The sequence below is a fragment of the Alligator mississippiensis genome, chromosome 5 (assembly GCF_030867095.1).
Source record: "Alligator mississippiensis isolate rAllMis1 chromosome 5, rAllMis1, whole genome shotgun sequence".
In the NCBI taxonomy this organism is placed as follows: Eukaryota; Metazoa; Chordata; order Crocodylia; family Alligatoridae; genus Alligator; species Alligator mississippiensis.
In genome coordinates, this window is record NC_081828.1 from 82,048,036 (window position 1) to 82,061,102 (window position 13,067).

The 13,067-nt window shown below is 47.2% G+C and overlaps 1 long non-coding RNA gene across 1 annotated transcript; it reads right to left on the minus strand.

Annotated features, from left to right (window-relative positions):
• Window positions 1-310: 310 nt before the first annotated feature.
• LOC132250636 (uncharacterized) lies at window positions 311-12,718 on the minus strand. Its single transcript, XR_009462230.1, has 3 exons — window positions 11,473-12,718; window positions 3,898-4,029; window positions 311-458 (listed from the first exon to the last, which is right to left on the minus strand). It is a non-coding gene; the product is annotated as an uncharacterized LOC132250636 (long non-coding RNA).
• Window positions 12,719-13,067: the final 349 nt, after the last annotated feature.

Consider the following 13,067-nt stretch of genomic DNA (forward strand, 5'->3'; position numbering starts at 1 on the left):
CACTCCTGGGGCAGCAGCAGTGGAGCACAGAGCCCCAGCATGCAGTGGCAGCCCACCCTCATCCAGCACTCAGATTGGTGGGGCACGTGCTCCTCAGGCCTCCACCGGGGTGCACGCAGCAGCAGCAGGAGCCCCCGCCTCTCCCCCCCCCCCCCGCACTCCTGAACAAGCCGCCTGGGGCTCCAAAAGTCCAATGGCCCACCCTGGGGTCCCATTCACCCCAGCATTGTTTCTGCCCCACTCCCTCCTGCACTGTGGGGGCCTTGATCTGCACCCCTGTGCCCATTTCCCACAAAAGACTTACCTGCTGGGGGGGTGGGGGCGGTGTGCAGATACTCTCACACGGTCAGCTCCCCCAAATAATATTTTCTCTCTGTCTGTCTGTAAATTAGGCTAATGCATGTCAACATGTCTCGTGTAGATGCGTCCTATCACTGCAGCACTAGGTGGCAGAGGGCCTGTTGGTATTAAGCAAAAAGGTAGCCCACAAGATAATTGTGGACATAGGACAGCTATCATGGTGTAACTTACAGTGGTGTCTGCCACTGTCTTTTTCAGTGGTAACTCTTCCCTGGATTTTATTAAATTTTGTGTGTCCACTGTTTTCTTACAGTAGTGTAAATGTATCATAGATTCAAAAACTAACAAACAAACAAAAAAACCACTTGTGATTAATGATAAATTTGGCATGCACTGGGGGAGTTGATTAAATGTGCCTTAGTTACATAATAATGACAGCAGTACATGCAGTGAACAAAGCATGAGTGCAGTGTAAACCCTTTAGCCAGAAGACCCCTCTACTCTTTCTACTGGTAAAAAGAAAAAAGTGTTTCCACAGAATGTTTCATTTGCATATGCTACCTACTCATCATTTTGCTAGTGAACACAGGGAGAGAGTCACCACATTTTGTTATATAGAGTTTGGGATTTCTTGGTCTCCCAAAGATGCTTGTGCGAGGCAGGAGCTCTTACTTTGTTTCAAAGGCCTATTTCTAAATAATTTCAAGTTATCTCAGGAGGCCTAAGCAATTATGATTCCACTCTGGTGTCAGAGCAGATGCTGTCTAAAGTCTTCTTGTGAAAAGACAGAGAGGAGAACAGCAGCAGACTTAAGTGAACTCCAGTAAGGCTCTGCTTACCCAACACATCAAGAAAGCTGATTTAGTTAAAAAGTTACATTAGCTAGTGCTTGCTCTTTCTAGATTAGACAAGAAACTCTTTGGGGACTGGGCTATGACCTACAACAAAACAATTGGACTTCAACACATTCATTGTTTTGAACTGTGAGAGGAGATTGGTGGATGGATGTGGTGATGCAGCCAAGGGGCTAGTGCCAGACAGGTGAGATGAGTACTGGGAAGGGATCTGTATTTTACCTTAATTTGCATATATGTTTATATGATGAATTTTCCCAGGTCCATGGATTGTGCTTACTTTCCTTTAAAGATTTCCTTGTTTGTACCTGGTCAGACAGCTGGTGAGTAGGGAAGCTCTGGTTGTGCAAAGCACTAAGGAAGGGTTTAGTTTTCTAGTCTCCTGGGTAGAAATTCAAGCCAGTTTTGTTATCTGTCATGAGGGGCTGTAGGTGTTACAACTCAGCCCTAGCTGTTGCTGTTAAAATCAGAGTGGTCACAGTCATGAACTGTCACTGCTTTTCTGGTTCTGGTCCTGTTCAGTAAAAGCACAAGTTACCACACTCCTGCCTCTCTTCCAGCTGTCAGTCAGCAGAGTAGCAGCACATCTGATGCTATACAGCAACTACAACTATTAAATACACTAAAAGAACAAGCAAAAGTGTTGACTTTTGTGTCTTGGCCTTTTCTTCTTCAAACCTCTTCAGATTGTTTTTCCCCCAGAAGGAGAGAGAGCTCTGTGCAAACACTTCTTCCTTGCAAACACTTGCTCTCTGCATCAAGCCTGACCTAGCAATTCCTCTGCTAGTCTGAACTTCTCTTGATCATAAAATTACCAACTGAATTGCACTGGAAAGAACGTGTCTGAAAGTAACAGGGGGTGCTATATAGGGTAACACTTACCAAAGCTAGTACTACCAATTCATTTCTGTACTGGTGACCAGATCCAGCACTTGAACTTGGGATTTAAGAAAAGAAAGGCTAAAACAAGCTTGGCCTTTGACTATGAAACAGCTACATTAAGGGAGCACTTCAGAAAATATATATAGAAAAGAGAATAGCATTTGTTTCCCTGTGTGCTTTCTCTAGGAAAGTAGTATTCAAACATTTTTCCTTTGTGGACTCCTAAAAATTTTTAAATGGAGGTACAGACCCCTTCAGAAATGTGACTGAAGATGTGGACCCCTTTGAATTGTAAGTGTGGGTATTCACATACTTTTGACTCATCATATTTTTTTTCATGGACCCCTTTGGCATAGTCTGTGGACCCCCAAGGGTCTGCAGATCACAGGTTGAAAGCCACTGCTCAAGGGCAGTGATTCTTAACCAGGATGCCATGGTTCACAAAAAGAACCCAGAGATATAGATTCTCAAGATATAATTCAAAAGATAAACCCAGACATTCTACCCTGTTGTGGTCTGAATTCTTTGCAACCGAAGAGCTGCTTTAGTCCTTTTCCTGCAGTCAAAAAGTGAGTGAAAACCAAGAGCTGGCATTTTCTGAGGGGTGCCTCAAGACTAACAAGGAGTGTCTTGAGGTTGCAAAGGATGAAAAACACTGCTTTAGGGTAGCAACTTGCTACTTGCAAGGAAGGCGTGAAACAAGAGACTAAAGTTATGGAAAAAATGAGGTGTTGCCACAAACACCTTTCATACCATAGCCTGAGATGTCTATATCATGGTGTAGAGGCTGGCTGGAAAAGGCTTGCAGAAAGACTGAACACACCAAGCTGGAAGAGTCTGCAGGTTTGCAGGGACTACAGCCAGCTGTAGGCAGTCCAGAGTGATAGCAGTCTGCCCAGGAGAAGTGGACCAGCTGCAGAAGATGATTAGCTGGCCACAGGAGGTTAAAGGCTCCAAAGGAGAGGAGCCAGCGGGTGGTGACAGAGAGGGAGGTTTGGCTAGTGGTGGCAGAACTGAGCCAAGGACTCTCCCAGGGTCTGGTAAAAGACCTGAGGCTGTGAGGCTGGAAGTAGCTACACCACCACAGGACCAGAGTCAGAGTCAGGTAGAAAAGGAAGACTGCAGTGAGGAGGGAGCAACAGTGAGCTGGGGGCACCTTCTCAGGGCGAGAGGAGACTCAGGACTGTGAATGTACCCTGTATGGACTATGTTAAGATGGGGTACTGAGTGCCAATTTATGTTCTGGTTTCCTGAAAGGCAATTGTGCCCAGCAGATAGAGGACTGTGTATCTTGTTTTCAATGACTGTTTGAGCTAAGCAATAAACTTAAACCTGCTACACAGGGGTTCTATCCAGAGTTAATCAAAAGCAAGCTTAGTTTTACATTGCTAATGTTCCAGACTCTTAACTCATATGCCTGTATAAGGCATTATCTGTTTCAAATCACTTTATAAACCATAACAGACATTATGCCACAATGCAAACACATACCAATTGGTACTTATATATTGCAGCTACCACTTTAAGGCAAGTCTATATCATGCCCCTAGTGTGTCCTGTGGGTGAGGGGAAAGGTGTCCCTGAGCATGCTTCATCCATCCACTCCAGGTGCACTAAACCTGGAAATTCAGTAACAAAGTTGCCCTGGGGCTGTTGCCCTGTGACCATTCTGGAGACTTTGTTCTCCTGGGATATGGTATAGGTATTAATGTTCATCCACATTGTGTTCAGCAACAGCCCTCCTGACAAGTTTAGCTGTGCACAGTAGGCATTTCAAACAACATGGGAATATCATTCCTGTAACAGGGGACCACTCACAGCCCATGTTCCAAGTGTTAGAAGAGCATGGAGGAGTACTTACCTGGGGCAGGCTCATCCCATCACTCTTGTGCTTGGTGATGTCAGACACCATCAGGAAGGAGGAGGGGGACTTCCGACAGTATGGCAGCTCACCATAGGAGATGATGCCAATTGGCCAATGATCTGGTAGACCCTGTTGAAAAATAGCCAGCAGTGAGGATTCTCCAGAGAGGGAAGAGAGAAGCAGCTGGTCCTTGTTACTATGCATCTCTGCAGAGGCACAGAGAAACAAAAGAAACCAAGTGAGATGTTGGCTAAGCAAGGAAAACTCAGGCAGACCCAGATACAAGTACAGCTGTGGTGAGTCCTCAGGGGGAGGGTAACCCAGGAACAACAGACTAAAACAATCTACCAGTGAGACAGTGTGTCACAGTTGAGAAGGACAGTGTAAGAGAAAGCTGAGACAATTTGTAGACCAAAGACGGGAGATGGCCAGAGGGCTGAGCAGCTTCCCTAAGGTCCCTGACTAAGAAGGACTAGGTCTCCTCTGGTGATACTTGCACCCATCTGGCTTCGAATGCCCACTTGTGTGCTGCCTTGGTCCAGGCAGTAGAGGGTGTATGCTCTCTAGCATCACGGGTTCCCCAAGGTGGGCTTCGGTTGTCCCTCTGGCCTTCTCTGAACTTGCCTGCCATGTCTTTGAATGTTATATCAGTGTGGGGTTCGGCCTCGAAGTTCCCCTCAGGGATGACCTCTCTGATTGTGGGATGTTCATGGGGCTCCACCTCCCCTACACCCCAGCCTTACACCAACCTCTGGTGGGGAGCCAGATCTTGACATGGCTGCCTCTCCAGCGTAGATGTTCCTCGTGCCCTATCGTATCCTCCTGTATCCTTGAGGAAGGATAATTAGCTGGCCCTGGCTCTAAGCCTGCAATCCCCTTGAGCCAGTCAGCTCTCTTCTTGGGGTTTGAGGGTGCCTGTGTCGAGCAGGGGTAAAGGAATAAAATGAAGAAAGGAAACCAAAAGAAGGGACCCAAAAAGGTCTCCCTATCCGGTGTCCTACCGGTCGGCTTTCTCAGCCCTCCTGCCTGAACTTGGCAGTGCTCCCCCGATGCTGGTCCCACAGGGTTCCTCTCTCCTGTCTGCCCCTAGCCCAGCTCCCCGACCTGGTACCTGGGAATGGTTGAGTGGAGACACCTTTGTTTCCCCAAGGTTGGCTTCAGCCTCTCCCTTGAGCTCGCCGTGCTGGTTGCACTGCTGCTTAGCATTTCCCTCCATGCACCTCCTTGGCAGCACTAGGGGGAAGTCCCTCCCAGCACTCCGCCCCTCCTGGGGCTCGATCTCAGTGAGGAGGTCTCGGTGCTTCTCCAGCTGCCCGTCGCCTGGGCATTTCAAATTCGCACTGGCCCCACCTACTACCAGTACAGAGAGCCTCCGCCTCCTCACTGGCTCTCTCCTCCCTACTGGCGGCGGCCATTTTTATTCCTGCCATCCGGTGCATCCTTGTGATGTCACCCGTCAGCCTTAATTGCATAAAGGCACGGCTTGTAAACCGCACGGACTTTTCTTTTAGATCTTTTAGTGCCACTCCTCCTGCAGGTAAGTAACTATTTTGTATTTCTTTCTTTATTTTACTGTTTCTTCCTGTGTTGAGTCCCGTGGGCGGGGCTTCCTGGCCCCTCCTCTCACTATCCCCAGGGCAAGACTGTTACAGGTGGGTGCATGCCCCAAAGCATGGACAATTAGACAAAACAGGGGAGACCCTGATAAGGTAATTCTGTATTGCCTGAGAAGGCAGGAAGGAGGAGAAATCTAGGTGAGAGGAACTCAGGACTAGTGCGAAAGAAGGGTGTGCCTGCTGAGAATTAAGCTGGGCCAATGACCCTCACACCTAAGGAAAAGTGACTTGATAAAGGGAATTAACTCCAACTGGTTGCAGGTTAGGTCTGGACAGGGTGTAGGGGAGGTAGAGCCTGTGGCAGAGGCCAGAGCAACAGCCTTCCATCACTGTACCATCAGCTTTCAACCTCTTTCCTATATTATCTTTTCTCCTAACAAAGCATGGTGGACAAGTGAGAAGGACAGCATGGAGATTGGAGAGCATTGAGAAGGCACCCACTCACAATCCCAGAGCCCTACATGCTGGACTGCAACAGCCTGCCACAGTCACCCATTAATTCTAGGAACAGGCTGATTATTCAGCTACTTTACAGCCTCTCCTTCTGCTGCTGGATGTCAGGTGAGAGGCAAACACCAATAAAAAACCATTTGCTAGAATGTGTTCCACACTAGAAGAACGATTTTGATTACCATTCAAAGGTCCCACACTGGGAATGAGACATAGCAACTAACTGTATCGTTATCAGTTAAGGACAGAAAGTATAGAACACTTCATCCAGCTGAAATGGCAAGGGGACTTTAAGCTGGAATAAGGTGGCTGCCCAAACTGAAATGTATACGTAAATGTTGATGAAACATTCCCTTAAACACTGGAGGTGGGGCCAAGCTATAACCTGGCAGTCAATCTTCAATCTGGGGTGCCAAACCAAAGCTCCTACGAAGGACATGGGATGTTGAGCACCACAAAGTTTAACAGTTACGGACATTTTAGCCTGCCCCACATCTAAAATAAACTCAGTCAAGGGCAAGAAATGTGTGAACAACCCTACAATTGCAATATAAACCTTGGGATCTCTAACAACAACCAATTAACTATGGTTGTGAGTGTTGGGATCAGCGTCATGTAGGGATGTCAGAGGAAGCAAATATTTCATGTAGGCATGCAGCAAATTCCAGAGCACATGAGGGAGGTATTGTTTCTCAGCCCAGAAGAAGATATATCCAGCAGGATATATGTGTGCCCCCCTAGGCACATACTGGAGCCTTATCACTCAGAGGAAAGTATGCTAATCACTGAAACACCATTGTTACAACCCAGAACATCTGGGCTTACTCCAGAAACCTATCAGTCAGTTAATGATTGGTCTTGACACCAGGCAGCTGGCAGTAGCTGATAGGAGTTAGCCCAAAATGGTCTGGCTGTCCAGATATCTGACCAAATGAGGGCTGGCCAACTGTGGTAGGTTTCTGCTATGACATTCCAGCTTTGTCTACATTCACCTGTTGCATGCTTCAGGGATGTGAGCTTACAGGGTTTTGAAAGTTTTCAAACAAGCTACAGCAAGAGCTCACTCATTTGAGAACAGGGACTTGCTTTCCAGGCTCTTTCAGGTGAGGCCTGAGGACCTATGGAGGCTTGCAGGAGTGTGGAAGTTCATGAAAAAGTCTTCTCCAAATGCAAGGTCTATGTTTTGTTGTATTTACAGATCAGAGAGCAGTGAGACTAATAGCATAGGTGGAGTGGGGTTAATGAATACAAGCTGAATAGAAAGAAAGGAGCAGAAAAAGAAGAGGGGCAGTGAAAGGAGCAGAAGGAGGAGGACAAACACACAGACAAGTGGAAAGAGAAGTGACATGAAGAATCAAAGTGAAACAGGTGACAAACTGAATAGAAAGGATGGGAGAACAGAGCTAGACTGTTCTGAGTGGTGGCAGATGACAAAACAAGGAGCAATGATGTCATGTTGCAGCAAGGGAAATTTAGGTTAGCTATTAGGAAGAACATTCTCACTAGGAGGGTAGTAAAACACTGGAACAGGTTACTCAGAGAGATTGTGGACTCTCCATCCTTGGAGGTTCTAAAGATGTGGCTAGGCAAAGCCTTGGCTGGGATAATAGGAGAGTAGGTTTAGATTAGACATCCGTAATAATAATTGCAGAGTAGGTTTAGATTAGACATCCATAGGAACTACTTCACAGTTAGGGCAGCTAGGATCTGGAACCTACTTCCAAGGGAAGTGGTGCTGGCTCCCACCCTGGGGGTCTTTAAGAAGCAGCTTGATGCCTACCTGGCTGGGGTCACTTGATCCCAGTTTCCCTCCTGCCCAGGCAGGGGGTCGGACTTGAAGATCTACAAGGTCCCTTCCGACCCTACTTTTATGATTCTATGATTCTATGATAATCTAGTTGGGGATGGTCCTACTTTGAGCAGGCGCCTAAACTAGATGACCCCCTGAGGTCCCTTCCAACCCTAATTTTCTATGATTCTATAAGCCCCAACATTACTGGATACTTCACAACCACAGCAATGGTGCCGCTGCACTTCCCTGATAGGAAGGGTCAAATCAATTTGCTGTTTAATTTGCCAAACAGAGAAAAGAAGAAAGAGAAACTACAACCACACAGTTGGGCTGAGGCCAGGTGTGATGAGCATCAGCCTGAAGGTCAGTTTAGGGCAAAGCTCTAAACTCAGAGAAACAGGAGCACATAATGAAAGCACTAACAAAACTGTAAGTACAGTGCTGCGAATGATGACGCTATAATTACTGACTGTTGGGAGTGGGGGGAAACAAGCAAACAGCTTCAACAGAACTCTTTGTGAGGGAAAAGGTGGCTATAGCACTCTCCCTTCCCTCTTTGTCCTCCACAATGATTTATGAACCTCTCTGCTATGCTGTCCTAGTCTTTTAAGTTAAAGAATCCAGTTAGCTTTTCATAATGGCAGAAGTAATTAAAAAGGTGATCAACTTCAGTGGAACATAAAACACAAAAACGGTCTGCCTCTTTAATGATATCCCCTACTTACTTTACTGGCAGGGATTCCGCTAATCTAATACCTGTTAATTTTCTTTCTAATTAGGGCTATAGCTCACCAGAGGCTGTTTTATACTTAATTTGTTGGGGTTTTATTATATGGCTCAACAGTCAGCCAACCATTGTGTGCATCATGTGATCCCGGCTGCAATCTTTCAGGCATTACTGCACACTGAGGCCCTTGGAGAGAACGTGCCACTACGATTTGTGAGTCACCCGTTCCTGCTCTGCCTAGGTCTTGTCATGTGTGTGCCTGTCAGGATTCATCTCCATCTCCATTACCCCTGGGGCAAAAAGTCATATTTTATTTCTGCTCACTTGTCTGATTTTTAGCAGATCATATTCCCATCTTCAAAACCTTAGCAAGTGCCATCTTTTGAGAATTTAAGGTGGAATTCTAAGTGCCAACTAAATTCACCGCCACAAAATCCCCATCTTTTAACTGATGTGAAAAATGATCAGTTCTTGCTAATTGTAGGTATGCAAAGGAAGATAATTAAATTTAAAGTGCTCTTTTACGCAAGCAAAAAGGGGCATTCTTCTAAAATATTTTCACTGCCTCTTGTGTTTGTATTTCCTTTGAAGCACTATGAACAGGGGAGGGTTTCGAGGGAGAAGCATATGTGTTTAGTGTTGTTTTAAGGGCTCATGGGAAAAATGTTCTGCTATTTGTGACAAAAAAGTTTATAATCAAATTATGGACAAATTAAACAATTACCCCTGGTATTATCAGTAGGAAACAAGTGTAAAGGGGACACAATTACATGAATTCAGAGGTATTCCAGGGATCTGACATCTGGGATGCTATAGATCATAATAAAAGGACATATCTATAAGCCCCTATGTGGCAGCCTAGGGGGTTGACTATTTTTGTTTTGCCTCCAGGATACTTAGCCTCCAAGTAAACAAAGGTTTTAGTATTGTATTAACTATAAATGTGTATGTAGAAGGTCACCAATAGCTGTTAGACAGAAAATTTCATTCTACATCTCTGTGAACACCCATAAGAATGCTTTTTATAAGTCATCCAATTATATGCAAAAGGTGTTGAGAAAACGCACTGTGACATGTCACCCTGAACCAACTTATCAGTTTTGGACATATATTGTATTACATATCCAAGCTGAGCAAAGAAGCTAGTTAATATATTCTGTCATGGGCAATTCTCAAGATTTTGCACGTACAACTCCTACAAAAACAGGATGATGGAGACAAAAACCAAGTTTGCCTATAATGAAAATTAGATATGACAATACGATTTCTACTGAAGAAAACAAAAAATGTTGGTTCTCCACATTGCTGTTGTCCAAACCTCCAGTAAAAATATGCCCTGGAAAAAGTTCAGCTTCAAGCATTGTTCTCCACCTGCTCAGATTTTGTTGAGCTTTTTTGTTCCATATATCAACCATTGTTTAAAAATTAATTTGTATAGCAAACAAACCTCGGCAGACTTTGCAGCTGTGCATCTAACAGCCTTCATTTTTTAAATCAAGTTCAAGGGACTGGGATTCAATCTACCTCAGAAGAAACACAGCTGATCTGGACTTACAGTAACAGCCTGTACAGCAAAATAGCAGGTCAAAGAATTTATCCAGCAATATTTGGCAGTGGAAAACCAAAGGAAGTGGATTCTTCACATTGGGGAGTTCCAGGCAAAATATCAACAATAATGCCAGCCTTGTATTTAGCATGTATACATACATCTAGTATATGTATATATACATACATCTGGCTGCATTTCATACATCTAGTCAATAGTAGATGTATGAAATGCAGCTAAGTAGCCTGGGGAAAAATATTTATCCCCACTGGCCACCAAAGGCTGCTATCCCTAACACAGCCTGAGGAACAAGTAAACTCTAACATGAGATAATCTATCACCTTTTTTCCATCCAGCAAAAGAAACAAACCTGAAGCCGGAACTACATTTATCAAATGAAAAGGTAGGGCTACATAGTACTGTTTTGTGGAACAGCCTGCAGCACAGCTGTTCCACAAGCTTTGCTAGAGTTGAGCTCTCACAGAGTTTAAGGCCTTCTGTTGAGGGAATGGGGGCTGGGCTTGGTGGTTTAGCCATCAGATTTGTGGACATCCACTAGGAAGGCCACAAACAGATGTGTGGACCCTTAAATGAGATTCGCTTGCATTAGTACTGTATTAAATAATACTAAAGCTGGGGCCATGCTTCCCTTGTAGCTCCATTCTTCCTGTAGTCATGATTTCCCTAGACTCCAGCTCTTGGCCTTGAAAATAGAGAGAAGGCAACAGGGAAAGTATTGGCAATCCATACAAAAGAAGGCAGGGTAGATTTGCACCGCATAGCCTAAAACAAAATCTACCTTGCCTTCTGCTTGACTTCAGATTCACACAGCTAACTGCCCATCTCAATCCATTCAAAAGTAATAATGCATCAACTGCTGTTATAAATCCATGTAGAAATCTTCAACTTACACATGGGAACCTGGTGCAGACAGCAGCAATACTAAAGTCTGCCTCCCCCTGAAGAGGTGACGAGAGGGGGGGGCAGGGGACCACGTGCCTCCCCCCACCCCCCTCCCCTGAGATTGGCTGCTGCTGAAGCTGCTGCCAGCTTCTGCAGGTGGCTGCTCCCCCCCCTGCCCCCGTCACTGTCAACACGGCCACCAGCGGCTGCAGGCGGTCCCCACTCTCTGCCACCAACAGCATGGAGGGCAGCTGCAAGCGGTCTCCGCTCACCACCTGTCACTCGCCACCCCCACCCCTGCTGCTGACACCACCATGGCCACCTGTGGGCAGTCCCCACTCTCCACCACCATGCCCCCACTGCCACTGCCTCCAGGTGGTCACCGTGCCCCCCCAGCCTCCAGAGGCATATGTCGTTCATGTCCCCCTACCTGCAAAGTGCCTTCACACAATGCCCCGTGTGACAGGAGACCAGCCCCAGGGCCAGTCACAGTATCGGCTGGCCCATGTGTCTAGGGCATTCTGCCCACATAACTCACCTGCCACGTCTTTAATGTAATTGACGAAAAGTTGTTTCTAGGTGGGAAGCTGTCCATTTTGATGCCCTAATGCCAAGGGCATAATACACAACTCTGTACCACCCCTACACAATGTCCCATACCTCACAGATGACATCCAAGGATCACTTCCCACTCCCCCAGCCCTGTTGCTGGGCTACACTTGGCCTCTGGCCCAACTTGGCCTCAGGCGTCTTTAGACATGACTGGGGCCTCTATTCCCATGCACACTGGCTCCTTGCCTCTCATTAGGCTCCTAGCCCCTCACACTCTACCCTCTTGCTAGGGTCACTACTTTGCCCCCTAACCAGGGTTATGGGGCCTTATGTCCCATGGGCCTCAGGTGTCTGTTGACATGCCTGGACCCCCAATTTGCCCTACAGTCCACTCAGGCCTCAGGTATCTGTCAATGTACCTAGGCCTCACTCTCAGTCAGGCCTCCTCCTATGCCCTACTCTTATTCAGGCCTCCTACTCGGCCTCAAGCTCTCATCCAGGCCGCTCACTAGGCCTCACTCTTCCTCAAGCCTTGTGCCTCCAGCCTTCCTGGCCCCTATGTTGTTGCCCAAGCCTCACTCTCTCAGGCCTTGGGCCCTCCTGACCCCTGCTATGCCTTCTAAGCCTGGTGCCTTTCTCTCGGTGTGTTTCCCTAGCCTTTCCCCTCCACAGGGTCACCTGCAAGGCAGCGGGGGCTGAGGCTTTCCAGTACCCCATACATGCTTTTCACTAGGGAGGCACTGGTGTACCATTTCCCAGGGACTGCCTCATACCAGCCTGCCTGGTGTCTGACCCCTCCGCTCTCTCACTGGTCATCTCGAGAGAGAGAGCTTGGGCCAATCAAAAGCCCTGGGCCAATCCATCAGCAGCCAACCCTTTCTACTCAGTAGGGGTTCCTCTTGGTTCCACCATAAAACCACTAACTTCCCTAGGCTTGCCTAGAACCCCCAGAGATCTCATCCAGCAGCCCTTTTACTCATCTAGGCTCATCTGAGTCCCAGGCCCCATCACCAGCTCTAATCAGGGGCTTGCTTAGCCCCTCAGTAGGCTCACACTCTTTAAGCCCCTCTCCTAGGCTGGCCTTGCTCTCCCTAGGCCTGTAGCCATTTCCTCGGGGCTTGGGCCCACCCCGCTAGGTGCCTAGGAACCTTCTCCCTCTGCAGAGTTCCTATCCTGACCTCCAGAATGTTCCTGGGAGCAGCAGTACTCCCACCAGCAGATGTTGTCCCAACAGCTTCCGGCAGCAGCTACTGGCCCTGCTCCTCAGGGCCTGCTCTTACACTGAGGCTGCTCAGCTCTACTCCAATCAGGCAGCCTCCTGGCTGTCATGTGACTGCCTGATTGGGTCTGTTCCCACCTGCAGACTGCCTCACAGCCTGCTCAAGCCCTTAGAGTGGCAGGCACCCAAAGGTGCACTGCCACCTGTACTGCCCATCCTCCAGCCCTGTTCACTGTGTGTGAAGGGTTGCAGGTGACTTGGTGTCACAGAGTGAGGCTGGGAAGAATTCAGGTAAACCACCCTTTACAACCTGTTAAATGTTAAAGGGAGGAGCAGTGCCTCTGTGCATGGTTACCTCAGGT